The sequence below is a fragment of the Schistocerca nitens genome, chromosome 9, assembly GCF_023898315.1.
Source record: "Schistocerca nitens isolate TAMUIC-IGC-003100 chromosome 9, iqSchNite1.1, whole genome shotgun sequence".
Classification (NCBI taxonomy): Eukaryota; Metazoa; Arthropoda; class Insecta; order Orthoptera; family Acrididae; genus Schistocerca; species Schistocerca nitens.
This window is the reverse complement of record NC_064622.1, coordinates 453,042,816-453,055,132: the sequence shown is the minus strand read 5'-3', so window position 1 is coordinate 453,055,132 and position 12,317 is coordinate 453,042,816. Positions and strand designations below refer to the sequence as shown.

At 52.3% G+C, this 12,317-nt stretch overlaps 41 non-coding genes across 41 annotated transcripts; 25 read left to right on the top strand and 16 right to left on the bottom strand.

Annotated features, from left to right (window-relative positions):
- Positions 1-222: 222 nt before the first annotated feature.
- Positions 223-314, top strand: Trnai-uau (transfer RNA isoleucine (anticodon UAU)). Its single transcript is given in 2 exon segments — positions 223-260; positions 279-314. It is a non-coding gene; the product is annotated as a tRNA-Ile (tRNA).
- Positions 315-421: 107 nt separating this feature from the next.
- Positions 422-493, top strand: Trnad-guc (transfer RNA aspartic acid (anticodon GUC)). Its single transcript has one exon. It is a non-coding gene; the product is annotated as a tRNA-Asp (tRNA).
- A 107-nt stretch (positions 494-600) lies between these two features.
- Trnad-guc (transfer RNA aspartic acid (anticodon GUC)) lies at positions 601-672 on the top strand. The gene has a single exon. It is a non-coding gene; the product is annotated as a tRNA-Asp (tRNA).
- Positions 673-906: 234 nt separating this feature from the next.
- On the bottom strand, positions 907-978 carry Trnam-cau (transfer RNA methionine (anticodon CAU)). The gene has a single exon. It is a non-coding gene; the product is annotated as a tRNA-Met (tRNA).
- A 287-nt stretch (positions 979-1,265) lies between these two features.
- On the bottom strand, positions 1,266-1,338 carry Trnar-acg (transfer RNA arginine (anticodon ACG)). The gene has a single exon. It is a non-coding gene; the product is annotated as a tRNA-Arg (tRNA).
- A 378-nt stretch (positions 1,339-1,716) lies between these two features.
- Positions 1,717-1,808, top strand: Trnai-uau (transfer RNA isoleucine (anticodon UAU)). Its single transcript is given in 2 exon segments — positions 1,717-1,754; positions 1,773-1,808. It is a non-coding gene; the product is annotated as a tRNA-Ile (tRNA).
- Positions 1,809-1,915: 107 nt separating this feature from the next.
- Trnad-guc (transfer RNA aspartic acid (anticodon GUC)) lies at positions 1,916-1,987 on the top strand. The gene has a single exon. It is a non-coding gene; the product is annotated as a tRNA-Asp (tRNA).
- A 107-nt stretch (positions 1,988-2,094) lies between these two features.
- Trnad-guc (transfer RNA aspartic acid (anticodon GUC)) lies at positions 2,095-2,166 on the top strand. Its single transcript has one exon. It is a non-coding gene; the product is annotated as a tRNA-Asp (tRNA).
- A 234-nt stretch (positions 2,167-2,400) lies between these two features.
- Trnam-cau (transfer RNA methionine (anticodon CAU)) lies at positions 2,401-2,472 on the bottom strand. The gene has a single exon. It is a non-coding gene; the product is annotated as a tRNA-Met (tRNA).
- A 287-nt stretch (positions 2,473-2,759) lies between these two features.
- Positions 2,760-2,832, bottom strand: Trnar-acg (transfer RNA arginine (anticodon ACG)). Its single transcript has one exon. It is a non-coding gene; the product is annotated as a tRNA-Arg (tRNA).
- A 378-nt stretch (positions 2,833-3,210) lies between these two features.
- Positions 3,211-3,302, top strand: Trnai-uau (transfer RNA isoleucine (anticodon UAU)). The gene is given in 2 exon segments: positions 3,211-3,248; positions 3,267-3,302. It is a non-coding gene; the product is annotated as a tRNA-Ile (tRNA).
- A 107-nt stretch (positions 3,303-3,409) lies between these two features.
- On the top strand, positions 3,410-3,481 carry Trnad-guc (transfer RNA aspartic acid (anticodon GUC)). The gene has a single exon. It is a non-coding gene; the product is annotated as a tRNA-Asp (tRNA).
- Positions 3,482-3,588: 107 nt separating this feature from the next.
- Trnad-guc (transfer RNA aspartic acid (anticodon GUC)) lies at positions 3,589-3,660 on the top strand. Its single transcript has one exon. It is a non-coding gene; the product is annotated as a tRNA-Asp (tRNA).
- Positions 3,661-3,894: 234 nt separating this feature from the next.
- On the bottom strand, positions 3,895-3,966 carry Trnam-cau (transfer RNA methionine (anticodon CAU)). Its single transcript has one exon. It is a non-coding gene; the product is annotated as a tRNA-Met (tRNA).
- A 287-nt stretch (positions 3,967-4,253) lies between these two features.
- Positions 4,254-4,326, bottom strand: Trnar-acg (transfer RNA arginine (anticodon ACG)). The gene has a single exon. It is a non-coding gene; the product is annotated as a tRNA-Arg (tRNA).
- Positions 4,327-4,704: 378 nt separating this feature from the next.
- Trnai-uau (transfer RNA isoleucine (anticodon UAU)) lies at positions 4,705-4,796 on the top strand. The gene is given in 2 exon segments: positions 4,705-4,742; positions 4,761-4,796. It is a non-coding gene; the product is annotated as a tRNA-Ile (tRNA).
- Positions 4,797-4,903: 107 nt separating this feature from the next.
- Positions 4,904-4,975, top strand: Trnad-guc (transfer RNA aspartic acid (anticodon GUC)). Its single transcript has one exon. It is a non-coding gene; the product is annotated as a tRNA-Asp (tRNA).
- A 107-nt stretch (positions 4,976-5,082) lies between these two features.
- Trnad-guc (transfer RNA aspartic acid (anticodon GUC)) lies at positions 5,083-5,154 on the top strand. The gene has a single exon. It is a non-coding gene; the product is annotated as a tRNA-Asp (tRNA).
- Positions 5,155-5,388: 234 nt separating this feature from the next.
- On the bottom strand, positions 5,389-5,460 carry Trnam-cau (transfer RNA methionine (anticodon CAU)). The gene has a single exon. It is a non-coding gene; the product is annotated as a tRNA-Met (tRNA).
- Positions 5,461-5,747: 287 nt separating this feature from the next.
- On the bottom strand, positions 5,748-5,820 carry Trnar-acg (transfer RNA arginine (anticodon ACG)). The gene has a single exon. It is a non-coding gene; the product is annotated as a tRNA-Arg (tRNA).
- Positions 5,821-6,198: 378 nt separating this feature from the next.
- On the top strand, positions 6,199-6,290 carry Trnai-uau (transfer RNA isoleucine (anticodon UAU)). Its single transcript is given in 2 exon segments — positions 6,199-6,236; positions 6,255-6,290. It is a non-coding gene; the product is annotated as a tRNA-Ile (tRNA).
- Positions 6,291-6,397: 107 nt separating this feature from the next.
- Positions 6,398-6,469, top strand: Trnad-guc (transfer RNA aspartic acid (anticodon GUC)). The gene has a single exon. It is a non-coding gene; the product is annotated as a tRNA-Asp (tRNA).
- Positions 6,470-6,576: 107 nt separating this feature from the next.
- Positions 6,577-6,648, top strand: Trnad-guc (transfer RNA aspartic acid (anticodon GUC)). Its single transcript has one exon. It is a non-coding gene; the product is annotated as a tRNA-Asp (tRNA).
- A 234-nt stretch (positions 6,649-6,882) lies between these two features.
- Trnam-cau (transfer RNA methionine (anticodon CAU)) lies at positions 6,883-6,954 on the bottom strand. The gene has a single exon. It is a non-coding gene; the product is annotated as a tRNA-Met (tRNA).
- Positions 6,955-7,241: 287 nt separating this feature from the next.
- Trnar-acg (transfer RNA arginine (anticodon ACG)) lies at positions 7,242-7,314 on the bottom strand. Its single transcript has one exon. It is a non-coding gene; the product is annotated as a tRNA-Arg (tRNA).
- Positions 7,315-7,692: 378 nt separating this feature from the next.
- Trnai-uau (transfer RNA isoleucine (anticodon UAU)) lies at positions 7,693-7,784 on the top strand. Its single transcript is given in 2 exon segments — positions 7,693-7,730; positions 7,749-7,784. It is a non-coding gene; the product is annotated as a tRNA-Ile (tRNA).
- Positions 7,785-7,891: 107 nt separating this feature from the next.
- Trnad-guc (transfer RNA aspartic acid (anticodon GUC)) lies at positions 7,892-7,963 on the top strand. The gene has a single exon. It is a non-coding gene; the product is annotated as a tRNA-Asp (tRNA).
- A 107-nt stretch (positions 7,964-8,070) lies between these two features.
- On the top strand, positions 8,071-8,142 carry Trnad-guc (transfer RNA aspartic acid (anticodon GUC)). Its single transcript has one exon. It is a non-coding gene; the product is annotated as a tRNA-Asp (tRNA).
- A 234-nt stretch (positions 8,143-8,376) lies between these two features.
- On the bottom strand, positions 8,377-8,448 carry Trnam-cau (transfer RNA methionine (anticodon CAU)). Its single transcript has one exon. It is a non-coding gene; the product is annotated as a tRNA-Met (tRNA).
- Positions 8,449-8,735: 287 nt separating this feature from the next.
- Trnar-acg (transfer RNA arginine (anticodon ACG)) lies at positions 8,736-8,808 on the bottom strand. The gene has a single exon. It is a non-coding gene; the product is annotated as a tRNA-Arg (tRNA).
- A 378-nt stretch (positions 8,809-9,186) lies between these two features.
- Positions 9,187-9,278, top strand: Trnai-uau (transfer RNA isoleucine (anticodon UAU)). Its single transcript is given in 2 exon segments — positions 9,187-9,224; positions 9,243-9,278. It is a non-coding gene; the product is annotated as a tRNA-Ile (tRNA).
- A 107-nt stretch (positions 9,279-9,385) lies between these two features.
- On the top strand, positions 9,386-9,457 carry Trnad-guc (transfer RNA aspartic acid (anticodon GUC)). The gene has a single exon. It is a non-coding gene; the product is annotated as a tRNA-Asp (tRNA).
- A 107-nt stretch (positions 9,458-9,564) lies between these two features.
- On the top strand, positions 9,565-9,636 carry Trnad-guc (transfer RNA aspartic acid (anticodon GUC)). Its single transcript has one exon. It is a non-coding gene; the product is annotated as a tRNA-Asp (tRNA).
- Positions 9,637-9,870: 234 nt separating this feature from the next.
- Positions 9,871-9,942, bottom strand: Trnam-cau (transfer RNA methionine (anticodon CAU)). Its single transcript has one exon. It is a non-coding gene; the product is annotated as a tRNA-Met (tRNA).
- Positions 9,943-10,229: 287 nt separating this feature from the next.
- On the bottom strand, positions 10,230-10,302 carry Trnar-acg (transfer RNA arginine (anticodon ACG)). Its single transcript has one exon. It is a non-coding gene; the product is annotated as a tRNA-Arg (tRNA).
- A 378-nt stretch (positions 10,303-10,680) lies between these two features.
- Positions 10,681-10,772, top strand: Trnai-uau (transfer RNA isoleucine (anticodon UAU)). The gene is given in 2 exon segments: positions 10,681-10,718; positions 10,737-10,772. It is a non-coding gene; the product is annotated as a tRNA-Ile (tRNA).
- Positions 10,773-10,879: 107 nt separating this feature from the next.
- Trnad-guc (transfer RNA aspartic acid (anticodon GUC)) lies at positions 10,880-10,951 on the top strand. The gene has a single exon. It is a non-coding gene; the product is annotated as a tRNA-Asp (tRNA).
- Positions 10,952-11,058: 107 nt separating this feature from the next.
- Positions 11,059-11,130, top strand: Trnad-guc (transfer RNA aspartic acid (anticodon GUC)). The gene has a single exon. It is a non-coding gene; the product is annotated as a tRNA-Asp (tRNA).
- A 234-nt stretch (positions 11,131-11,364) lies between these two features.
- On the bottom strand, positions 11,365-11,436 carry Trnam-cau (transfer RNA methionine (anticodon CAU)). Its single transcript has one exon. It is a non-coding gene; the product is annotated as a tRNA-Met (tRNA).
- A 287-nt stretch (positions 11,437-11,723) lies between these two features.
- Trnar-acg (transfer RNA arginine (anticodon ACG)) lies at positions 11,724-11,796 on the bottom strand. The gene has a single exon. It is a non-coding gene; the product is annotated as a tRNA-Arg (tRNA).
- A 378-nt stretch (positions 11,797-12,174) lies between these two features.
- On the top strand, positions 12,175-12,266 carry Trnai-uau (transfer RNA isoleucine (anticodon UAU)). The gene is given in 2 exon segments: positions 12,175-12,212; positions 12,231-12,266. It is a non-coding gene; the product is annotated as a tRNA-Ile (tRNA).
- Positions 12,267-12,317: the final 51 nt, after the last annotated feature.

Genomic DNA, 12,317 nt, shown 5'->3' with positions numbered 1-12,317 from the left:
CGACAGGTAGCACGAGGCAAGGCGCGCGTTTTTCTGCATTTTTTCGATGACGAGAGGCGGTTGATGTGCATGTAAGCGTAGCATATCAAACACGAATAGCACGAAGCATTCGTACTTAGGTGCCAAAGTCGCAGTATGGCCGCAGGTGGCGATCATATGTTTTTGTAGCCACCACTGGTTTGCAGCAAAGCGAATATGGCTAACTGAGAGCGTTTCGCTGTAGCCCCAGTGGCGCAATTGGTTAGCGCACGGTACTTATAAGGCAGTAGCCGTGAGCAATGCCGGGGTTGTGAGTTCGAGCCTCACCTGGGGCATACTTTTATTTCGTAGCAGCTGTCTCTGACAGCATCGGGAGGCTACATTTCAGATGTATCAGCTATGTCAGCAAGATTAATGTGCATTATAGGCGCTAGTTGCGTCTTCCTCGGTAGTATAGTGGTTAGTATCCCCGCCTGTCACGCGGGAGACCGGGGTTCGATTCCCCGCCGGGGAGGCACACTAGATTTTTAATTATTGCACTATCAGTCGCCGAACTTAGTGTAGACCGTTTACAGCTACTTGCAACAAGTGTCTCCCACACAGACAGCTGCCTGCATCCCGTCCTCGGTAGTATAGTGGTTAGTATCCCCGCCTGTCACGCGGGAGACCGGGGTTCGATTCCCCGCCGGGGAGACGCGATTTTTATCTCACAAACCTGCTCGAGTGTTGCGCGTGTGGGGCGGAAGAGCATTAACTTTGCCATTAACTTGCTGCAAAATCTTAAAAAATGATGCATCATAGGAAGTAGTTCTCGCATTCTTCACACTTCAGAATTACGGGGTTTGCTTTTGAGGCTGAATCAATGCCCCCAGCCGACTCTCTAGGCGTAATAATCGTGCTCGACACAATCAGGAAAAGAAATAATTTTAGCAGAGCGTGGTTTCGATCCACGGACCTCTGGGTTATGGGCCCAGCACGCTTCCACTGCGCCACTCTGCTGTGTGGGTGTATACTGGCTCTTCGTCACATCACTTGGGACACTTGGGCAGTGTTGTCTGCGTCGCTTTCACACGCCTACATTTGATTGCGTAACATCTCCTACAGCTCTCAGCTTGACTTGTCTCGACTTTGCTCGACTGACGCTACGCTGACGCTTGCACGCAGCGATATTTACCACGATCGCCTCGACATGCAGCTGCGAGATGCACAGGAGTAACAAAGCACTGCACGATGCGGCGACATACGAAATCCACTGCCCAGCTACGCGTTGGCAACTAACAAAATGCCGACCCTGCCAGGATTCGAACCTGGAATCTTCTGATCCGTAGTCAGACGCGTTATCCGTTGCGCCACAGGGCCAGTGGCAGCATTTCTCGCTACGAGACAAGTGCAATTCGCTAAGAAACGTGTTCTCCAGGGCTCATCAAGCTCCCAAGGAAGGCACCACTCGTCCAGCTGCGTGGTCGCGGTGCGCCTGCAGAGCTTGGAGCTTGCCACACATCTGCGCTCGCTGTTCGACAGGTAGCACGAGGCAAGGCGCGCGTTTTTCTGCATTTTTTCGATGACGAGAGGCGGTTGATGTGCATGTAAGCGTAGCATATCAAACACGAATAGCACGAAGCATTCGTACTTAGGTGCCAAAGTCGCAGTATGGCCGCAGGTGGCGATCATATGTTTTTGTAGCCACCACTGGTTTGCAGCAAAGCGAATATGGCTAACTGAGAGCGTTTCGCTGTAGCCCCAGTGGCGCAATTGGTTAGCGCACGGTACTTATAAGGCAGTAGCCGTGAGCAATGCCGGGGTTGTGAGTTCGAGCCTCACCTGGGGCATACTTTTATTTCGTAGCAGCTGTCTCTGACAGCATCGGGAGGCTACATTTCAGATGTATCAGCTATGTCAGCAAGATTAATGTGCATTATAGGCGCTAGTTGCGTCTTCCTCGGTAGTATAGTGGTTAGTATCCCCGCCTGTCACGCGGGAGACCGGGGTTCGATTCCCCGCCGGGGAGGCACACTAGATTTTTAATTATTGCACTATCAGTCGCCGAACTTAGTGTAGACCGTTTACAGCTACTTGCAACAAGTGTCTCCCACACAGACAGCTGCCTGCATCCCGTCCTCGGTAGTATAGTGGTTAGTATCCCCGCCTGTCACGCGGGAGACCGGGGTTCGATTCCCCGCCGGGGAGACGCGATTTTTATCTCACAAACCTGCTCGAGTGTTGCGCGTGTGGGGCGGAAGAGCATTAACTTTGCCATTAACTTGCTGCAAAATCTTAAAAAATGATGCATCATAGGAAGTAGTTCTCGCATTCTTCACACTTCAGAATTACGGGGTTTGCTTTTGAGGCTGAATCAATGCCCCCAGCCGACTCTCTAGGCGTAATAATCGTGCTCGACACAATCAGGAAAAGAAATAATTTTAGCAGAGCGTGGTTTCGATCCACGGACCTCTGGGTTATGGGCCCAGCACGCTTCCACTGCGCCACTCTGCTGTGTGGGTGTATACTGGCTCTTCGTCACATCACTTGGGACACTTGGGCAGTGTTGTCTGCGTCGCTTTCACACGCCTACATTTGATTGCGTAACATCTCCTACAGCTCTCAGCTTGACTTGTCTCGACTTTGCTCGACTGACGCTACGCTGACGCTTGCACGCAGCGATATTTACCACGATCGCCTCGACATGCAGCTGCGAGATGCACAGGAGTAACAAAGCACTGCACGATGCGGCGACATACGAAATCCACTGCCCAGCTACGCGTTGGCAACTAACAAAATGCCGACCCTGCCAGGATTCGAACCTGGAATCTTCTGATCCGTAGTCAGACGCGTTATCCGTTGCGCCACAGGGCCAGTGGCAGCATTTCTCGCTACGAGACAAGTGCAATTCGCTAAGAAACGTGTTCTCCAGGGCTCATCAAGCTCCCAAGGAAGGCACCACTCGTCCAGCTGCGTGGTCGCGGTGCGCCTGCAGAGCTTGGAGCTTGCCACACATCTGCGCTCGCTGTTCGACAGGTAGCACGAGGCAAGGCGCGCGTTTTTCTGCATTTTTTCGATGACGAGAGGCGGTTGATGTGCATGTAAGCGTAGCATATCAAACACGAATAGCACGAAGCATTCGTACTTAGGTGCCAAAGTCGCAGTATGGCCGCAGGTGGCGATCATATGTTTTTGTAGCCACCACTGGTTTGCAGCAAAGCGAATATGGCTAACTGAGAGCGTTTCGCTGTAGCCCCAGTGGCGCAATTGGTTAGCGCACGGTACTTATAAGGCAGTAGCCGTGAGCAATGCCGGGGTTGTGAGTTCGAGCCTCACCTGGGGCATACTTTTATTTCGTAGCAGCTGTCTCTGACAGCATCGGGAGGCTACATTTCAGATGTATCAGCTATGTCAGCAAGATTAATGTGCATTATAGGCGCTAGTTGCGTCTTCCTCGGTAGTATAGTGGTTAGTATCCCCGCCTGTCACGCGGGAGACCGGGGTTCGATTCCCCGCCGGGGAGGCACACTAGATTTTTAATTATTGCACTATCAGTCGCCGAACTTAGTGTAGACCGTTTACAGCTACTTGCAACAAGTGTCTCCCACAGAGACAGCTGCCTGCATCCCGTCCTCGGTAGTATAGTGGTTAGTATCCCCGCCTGTCACGCGGGAGACCGGGGTTCGATTCCCCGCCGGGGAGACGCGATTTTTATCTCACAAACCTGCTCGAGTGTTGCGCGTGTGGGGCGGAAGAGCATTAACTTTGCCATTAACTTGCTGCAAAATCTTAAAAAATGATGCATCATAGGAAGTAGTTCTCGCATTCTTCACACTTCAGAATTACGGGGTTTGCTTTTGAGGCTGAATCAATGCCCCCAGCCGACTCTCTAGGCGTAATAATCGTGCTCGACACAATCAGGAAAAGAAATAATTTTAGCAGAGCGTGGTTTCGATCCACGGACCTCTGGGTTATGGGCCCAGCACGCTTCCACTGCGCCACTCTGCTGTGTGGGTGTATACTGGCTCTTCGTCACATCACTTGGGACACTTGGGCAGTGTTGTCTGCGTCGCTTTCACACGCCTACATTTGATTGCGTAACATCTCCTACAGCTCTCAGCTTGACTTGTCTCGACTTTGCTCGACTGACGCTACGCTGACGCTTGCACGCAGCGATATTTACCACGATCGCCTCGACATGCAGCTGCGAGATGCACAGGAGTAACAAAGCACTGCACGATGCGGCGACATACGAAATCCACTGCCCAGCTACGCGTTGGCAACTAACAAAATGCCGACCCTGCCAGGATTCGAACCTGGAATCTTCTGATCCGTAGTCAGACGCGTTATCCGTTGCGCCACAGGGCCAGTGGCAGCATTTCTCGCTACGAGACAAGTGCAATTCGCTAAGAAACGTGTTCTCCAGGGCTCATCAAGCTCCCAAGGAAGGCACCACTCGTCCAGCTGCGTGGTCGCGGTGCGCCTGCAGAGCTTGGAGCTTGCCACACATCTGCGCTCGCTGTTCGACAGGTAGCACGAGGCAAGGCGCGCGTTTTTCTGCATTTTTTCGATGACGAGAGGCGGTTGATGTGCATGTAAGCGTAGCATATCAAACACGAATAGCACGAAGCATTCGTACTTAGGTGCCAAAGTCGCAGTATGGCCGCAGGTGGCGATCATATGTTTTTGTAGCCACCACTGGTTTGCAGCAAAGCGAATATGGCTAACTGAGAGCGTTTCGCTGTAGCCCCAGTGGCGCAATTGGTTAGCGCACGGTACTTATAAGGCAGTAGCCGTGAGCAATGCCGGGGTTGTGAGTTCGAGCCTCACCTGGGGCATACTTTTATTTCGTAGCAGCTGTCTCTGACAGCATCGGGAGGCTACATTTCAGATGTATCAGCTATGTCAGCAAGATTAATGTGCATTATAGGCGCTAGTTGCGTCTTCCTCGGTAGTATAGTGGTTAGTATCCCCGCCTGTCACGCGGGAGACCGGGGTTCGATTCCCCGCCGGGGAGGCACACTAGATTTTTAATTATTGCACTATCAGTCGCCGAACTTAGTGTAGACCGTTTACAGCTACTTGCAACAAGTGTCTCCCACAGAGACAGCTGCCTGCATCCCGTCCTCGGTAGTATAGTGGTTAGTATCCCCGCCTGTCACGCGGGAGACCGGGGTTCGATTCCCCGCCGGGGAGACGCGATTTTTATCTCACAAACCTGCTCGAGTGTTGCGCGTGTGGGGCGGAAGAGCATTAACTTTGCCATTAACTTGCTGCAAAATCTTAAAAAATGATGCATCATAGGAAGTAGTTCTCGCATTCTTCACACTTCAGAATTACGGGGTTTGCTTTTGAGGCTGAATCAATGCCCCCAGCCGACTCTCTAGGCGTAATAATCGTGCTCGACACAATCAGGAAAAGAAATAATTTTAGCAGAGCGTGGTTTCGATCCACGGACCTCTGGGTTATGGGCCCAGCACGCTTCCACTGCGCCACTCTGCTGTGTGGGTGTATACTGGCTCTTCGTCACATCACTTGGGACACTTGGGCAGTGTTGTCTGCGTCGCTTTCACACGCCTACATTTGATTGCGTAACATCTCCTACAGCTCTCAGCTTGACTTGTCTCGACTTTGCTCGACTGACGCTACGCTGACGCTTGCACGCAGCGATATTTACCACGATCGCCTCGACATGCAGCTGCGAGATGCACAGGAGTAACAAAGCACTGCACGATGCGGCGACATACGAAATCCACTGCCCAGCTACGCGTTGGCAACTAACAAAATGCCGACCCTGCCAGGATTCGAACCTGGAATCTTCTGATCCGTAGTCAGACGCGTTATCCGTTGCGCCACAGGGCCAGTGGCAGCATTTCTCGCTACGAGACAAGTGCAATTCGCTAAGAAACGTGTTCTCCAGGGCTCATCAAGCTCCCAAGGAAGGCACCACTCGTCCAGCTGCGTGGTCGCGGTGCGCCTGCAGAGCTTGGAGCTTGCCACACATCTGCGCTCGCTGTTCGACAGGTAGCACGAGGCAAGGCGCGCGTTTTTCTGCATTTTTTCGATGACGAGAGGCGGTTGATGTGCATGTAAGCGTAGCATATCAAACACGAATAGCACGAAGCATTCGTACTTAGGTGCCAAAGTCGCAGTATGGCCGCAGGTGGCGATCATATGTTTTTGTAGCCACCACTGGTTTGCAGCAAAGCGAATATGGCTAACTGAGAGCGTTTCGCTGTAGCCCCAGTGGCGCAATTGGTTAGCGCACGGTACTTATAAGGCAGTAGCCGTGAGCAATGCCGGGGTTGTGAGTTCGAGCCTCACCTGGGGCATACTTTTATTTCGTAGCAGCTGTCTCTGACAGCATCGGGAGGCTACATTTCAGATGTATCAGCTATGTCAGCAAGATTAATGTGCATTATAGGCGCTAGTTGCGTCTTCCTCGGTAGTATAGTGGTTAGTATCCCCGCCTGTCACGCGGGAGACCGGGGTTCGATTCCCCGCCGGGGAGGCACACTAGATTTTTAATTATTGCACTATCAGTCGCCGAACTTAGTGTAGACCGTTTACAGCTACTTGCAACAAGTGTCTCCCACACAGACAGCTGCCTGCATCCCGTCCTCGGTAGTATAGTGGTTAGTATCCCCGCCTGTCACGCGGGAGACCGGGGTTCGATTCCCCGCCGGGGAGACGCGATTTTTATCTCACAAACCTGCTCGAGTGTTGCGCGTGTGGGGCGGAAGAGCATTAACTTTGCCATTAACTTGCTGCAAAATCTTAAAAAATGATGCATCATAGGAAGTAGTTCTCGCATTCTTCACACTTCAGAATTACGGGGTTTGCTTTTGAGGCTGAATCAATGCCCCCAGCCGACTCTCTAGGCGTAATAATCGTGCTCGACACAATCAGGAAAAGAAATAATTTTAGCAGAGCGTGGTTTCGATCCACGGACCTCTGGGTTATGGGCCCAGCACGCTTCCACTGCGCCACTCTGCTGTGTGGGTGTATACTGGCTCTTCGTCACATCACTTGGGACACTTGGGCAGTGTTGTCTGCGTCGCTTTCACACGCCTACATTTGATTGCGTAACATCTCCTACAGCTCTCAGCTTGACTTGTCTCGACTTTGCTCGACTGACGCTACGCTGACGCTTGCACGCAGCGATATTTACCACGATCGCCTCGACATGCAGCTGCGAGATGCACAGGAGTAACAAAGCACTGCACGATGCGGCGACATACGAAATCCACTGCCCAGCTACGCGTTGGCAACTAACAAAATGCCGACCCTGCCAGGATTCGAACCTGGAATCTTCTGATCCGTAGTCAGACGCGTTATCCGTTGCGCCACAGGGCCAGTGGCAGCATTTCTCGCTACGAGACAAGTGCAATTCGCTAAGAAACGTGTTCTCCAGGGCTCATCAAGCTCCCAAGGAAGGCACCACTCGTCCAGCTGCGTGGTCGCGGTGCGCCTGCAGAGCTTGGAGCTTGCCACACATCTGCGCTCGCTGTTCGACAGGTAGCACGAGGCAAGGCGCGCGTTTTTCTGCATTTTTTCGATGACGAGAGGCGGTTGATGTGCATGTAAGCGTAGCATATCAAACACGAATAGCACGAAGCATTCGTACTTAGGTGCCAAAGTCGCAGTATGGCCGCAGGTGGCGATCATATGTTTTTGTAGCCACCACTGGTTTGCAGCAAAGCGAATATGGCTAACTGAGAGCGTTTCGCTGTAGCCCCAGTGGCGCAATTGGTTAGCGCACGGTACTTATAAGGCAGTAGCCGTGAGCAATGCCGGGGTTGTGAGTTCGAGCCTCACCTGGGGCATACTTTTATTTCGTAGCAGCTGTCTCTGACAGCATCGGGAGGCTACATTTCAGATGTATCAGCTATGTCAGCAAGATTAATGTGCATTATAGGCGCTAGTTGCGTCTTCCTCGGTAGTATAGTGGTTAGTATCCCCGCCTGTCACGCGGGAGACCGGGGTTCGATTCCCCGCCGGGGAGGCACACTAGATTTTTAATTATTGCACTATCAGTCGCCGAACTTAGTGTAGACCGTTTACAGCTACTTGCAACAAGTGTCTCCCACACAGACAGCTGCCTGCATCCCGTCCTCGGTAGTATAGTGGTTAGTATCCCCGCCTGTCACGCGGGAGACCGGTGTTCGATTCCCCGCCGGGGAGACGCGATTTTTATCTCACAAACCTGCTCGAGTGTTGCGCGTGTGGGGCGGAAGAGCATTAACTTTGCCATTAACTTGCTGCAAAATCTTAAAAAATGATGCATCATAGGAAGTAGTTCTCGCATTCTTCACACTTCAGAATTACGGGGTTTGCTTTTGAGGCTGAATCAATGCCCCCAGCCGACTCTCTAGGCGTAATAATCGTGCTCGACACAATCAGGAAAAGAAATAATTTTAGCAGAGCGTGGTTTCGATCCACGGACCTCTGGGTTATGGGCCCAGCACGCTTCCACTGCGCCACTCTGCTGTGTGGGTGTATACTGGCTCTTCGTCACATCACTTGGGACACTTGGGCAGTGTTGTCTGCGTCGCTTTCACACGCCTACATTTGATTGCGTAACATCTCCTACAGCTCTCAGCTTGACTTGTCTCGACTTTGCTCGACTGACGCTACGCTGACGCTTGCACGCAGCGATATTTACCACGATCGCCTCGACATGCAGCTGCGAGATGCACAGGAGTAACAAAGCACTGCACGATGCGGCGACATACGAAATCCACTGCCCAGCTACGCGTTGGCAACTAACAAAATGCCGACCCTGCCAGGATTCGAACCTGGAATCTTCTGATCCGTAGTCAGACGCGTTATCCGTTGCGCCACAGGGCCAGTGGCAGCATTTCTCGCTACGAGACAAGTGCAATTCGCTAAGAAACGTGTTCTCCTGGGCTCATCAAGCTCCCAAGGAAGGCACCACTCGTCCAGCTGCGTGGTCGCGGTGCGCCTGCAGAGCTTGGAGCTTGCCACACATCTGCGCTCGCTGTTCGACAGGTAGCACGAGGCAAGGCGCGCGTTTTTCTGCATTTTTTCGATGACGAGAGGCGGTTGATGTGCATGTAAGCGTAGCATATCAAACACGAATAGCACGAAGCATTCGTACTTAGGTGCCAAAGTCGCAGTATGGCCGCAGGTGGCGATCATATGTTTTTGTAGCCACCACTGGTTTGCAGCAAAGCGAATATGGCTAACTGAGAGCGTTTCGCTGTAGCCCCAGTGGCGCAATTGGTTAGCGCACGGTACTTATAAGGCAGTAGCCGTGAGCAATGCCGGGGTTGTGAGTTCGAGCCTCACCTGGGGCATACTTTTATTTCGTAGCAGCTGTCTCTGACAGCATCGGGAGGCTACATTTCAGATGTATCAGCTATGTCAGCAAGATTAATGTGCATTATAGGCGCTAGTTGCGTCTTCCTCGGTAGTATAGTGGTTAGTATCCCCGCCTGTCACGCGGGAGACCGGGGTTCGATTCCCCGCCGGGGAGGCACACTAGATTTTTAATTATTGCACTATCAGTCGCCGAACTTAGTGTAGACCGTTTACAGCTACTTGCAACAAGTGTCTCCCACAGAGACAGCTGCCTGCATCCCGTCCTCGGTAGTATAGTGGTTAGTATCCCCGCCTGTCACGCGGGAGACCGGGGTTCGATTCCCCGCCGGGGAGACGCGATTTTTATCTCACAAACCTGCTCGAGTGTTGCGCGTGTGGGGCGGAAGAGCATTAACTTTGCCATTAACTTGCTGCAAAATCTTAAAAAATGATGCATCATAGGAAGTAGTTCTCGCATTCTTCACACTTCAGAATTACGGGGTTTGCTTTTGAGGCTGAATCAATGCCCCCAGCCGACTCTCTAGGCGTAATAATCGTGCTCGACACAATCAGGAAAAGAAATAATTTTAGCAGAGCGTGGTTTCGATCCACGGACCTCTGGGTTATGGGCCCAGCACGCTTCCACTGCGCCACTCTGCTGTGTGGGTGTATACTGGCTCTTCGTCACATCACTTGGGACACTTGGGCAGTGTTGTCTGCGTCGCTTTCACACGCCTACATTTGATTGCGTAACATCTCCTACAGCTCTCAGCTTGACTTGTCTCGACTTTGCTCGACTGACGCTACGCTGACGCTTGCACGCAGCGATATTTACCACGATCGCCTCGACATGCAGCTGCGAGATGCACAGGAGTAACAAAGCACTGCACGATGCGGCGACATACGAAATCCACTGCCCAGCTACGCGTTGGCAACTAACAAAATGCCGACCCTGCCAGGATTCGAACCTGGAATCTTCTGATCCGTAGTCAGACGCGTTATCCGTTGCGCCACAGGGCCAGTGGCAGCATTTCTCGCTACGAGACAAGTGCAATTCGCTAAGAAACGTGTTCTCCAGGGCTCATCAAGCTCCCAAGGAAGGCACCACTCGTCCAGCTGCGTGGTCGCGGTGCGCCTGCAGAGCTTGGAGCTTGCCACACATCTGCGCTCGCTGTTCGACAGGTAGCACGAGGCAAGGCGCGCGTTTTTCTGCATTTTTTCGATGACGAGAGGCGGTTGATGTGCATGTAAGCGTAGCATATCAAACACGAATAGCACGAAGCATTCGTACTTAGGTGCCAAAGTCGCAGTATGGCCGCAGGTGGCGATCATATGTTTTTGTAGCCACCACTGGTTTGCAGCAAAGCGAATATGGCTAACTGAGAGCGTTTCGCTGTAGCCCCAGTGGCGCAATTGGTTAGCGCACGGTACTTATAAGGCAGTAGCCGTGAGCAATGCCGGGGTTGTGAGTTCGAGCCTCACCTGGGGCATACTTTTATTTCGTAGCAGCTGTCTCTGACAGCATCGGGAGGCTACATTTCAGATGTATCAGCTATGTCAGCAAGATTAATGTGCATTATAGGCGCTAGTTGCGTCTTCCTCGGTAGTATAGTGGTTAGTATCCCCGCCTGTCACGCGGGAGACCGGGGTTCGATTCCCCGCCGGGGAGGCACACTAGATTTTTAATTATTGCACTATCAGTCGCCGAACTTAGTGTAGACCGTTTACAGCTACTTGCAACAAGTGTCTCCCACACAGACAGCTGCCTGCATCCCGTCCTCGGTAGTATAGTGGTTAGTATCCCCGCCTGTCACGCGGGAGACCGGGGTTCGATTCCCCGCCGGGGAGACGCGATTTTTATCTCACAAACCTGCTCGAGTGTTGCGCGTGTGGGGCGGAAGAGCATTAACTTTGCCATTAACTTGCTGCAAAATCTTAAAAAATGATGCATCATAGGAAGTAGTTCTCGCATTCTTCACACTTCAGAATTACGGGGTTTGCTTTTGAGGCTGAATCAATGCCCCCAGCCGACTCTCTAGGCGTAATAATCGTGCTCGACACAATCAGGAAAAGAAATAATTTTAGCAGAGCGTGGTTTCGATCCACGGACCTCTGGGTTATGGGCCCAGCACGCTTCCACTGCGCCACTCTGCTGTGTGGGTGTATACTGGCTCTTCGTCACATCACTTGGGACACTTGGGCAGTGTTGTCTGCGTCGCTTTCACACGCCTACATTTGATTGCGTAACATCTCCTACAGCTCTCAGCTTGACTTGTCTCGACTTTGCTCGACTGACGCTACGCTGACGCTTGCACGCAGCGATATTTACCACGATCGCCTCGACATGCAGCTGCGAGATGCACAGGAGTAACAAAGCACTGCACGATGCGGCGACATACGAAATCCACTGCCCAGCTACGCGTTGGCAACTAACAAAATGCCGACCCTGCCAGGATTCGAACCTGGAATCTTCTGATCCGTAGTCAGACGCGTTATCCGTTGCGCCACAGGGCCAGTGGCAGCATTTCTCGCTACGAGACAAGTGCAATTCGCTAAGAAACGTGTTCTCCAGGGCTCATCAAGCTCCCAAGGAAGGCACCACTCGTCCAGCTGCGTGGTCGCGGTGCGCCTGCAGAGCTTGGAGCTTGCCACACATCTGCGCTCGCTGTTCGACAGGTAGCACGAGGCAAGGCGCGCGTTTTTCTGCATTTTTTCGATGACGAGAGGCGGTTGATGTGCATGTAAGCGTAGCATATCAAACACGAATAGCACGAAGCATTCGTACTTAGGTGCCAAAGTCGCAGTATGGCCGCAGGTGGCGATCATATGTTTTTGTAGCCACCACTGGTTTGCAGCAAAGCGAATATGGCTAACTGAGAGCGTTTCGCTGTAGCCCCAGTGGCGCAATTGGTTAGCGCACGGTACTTATAAGGCAGTAGCCGTGAGCAATGCCGGGGTTGTGAGTTCGAGCCTCACCTGGGGCATACTTTTATTTCGTAGCAGCTGTCTCTGACAGCATCGGGAGGCTACATTTC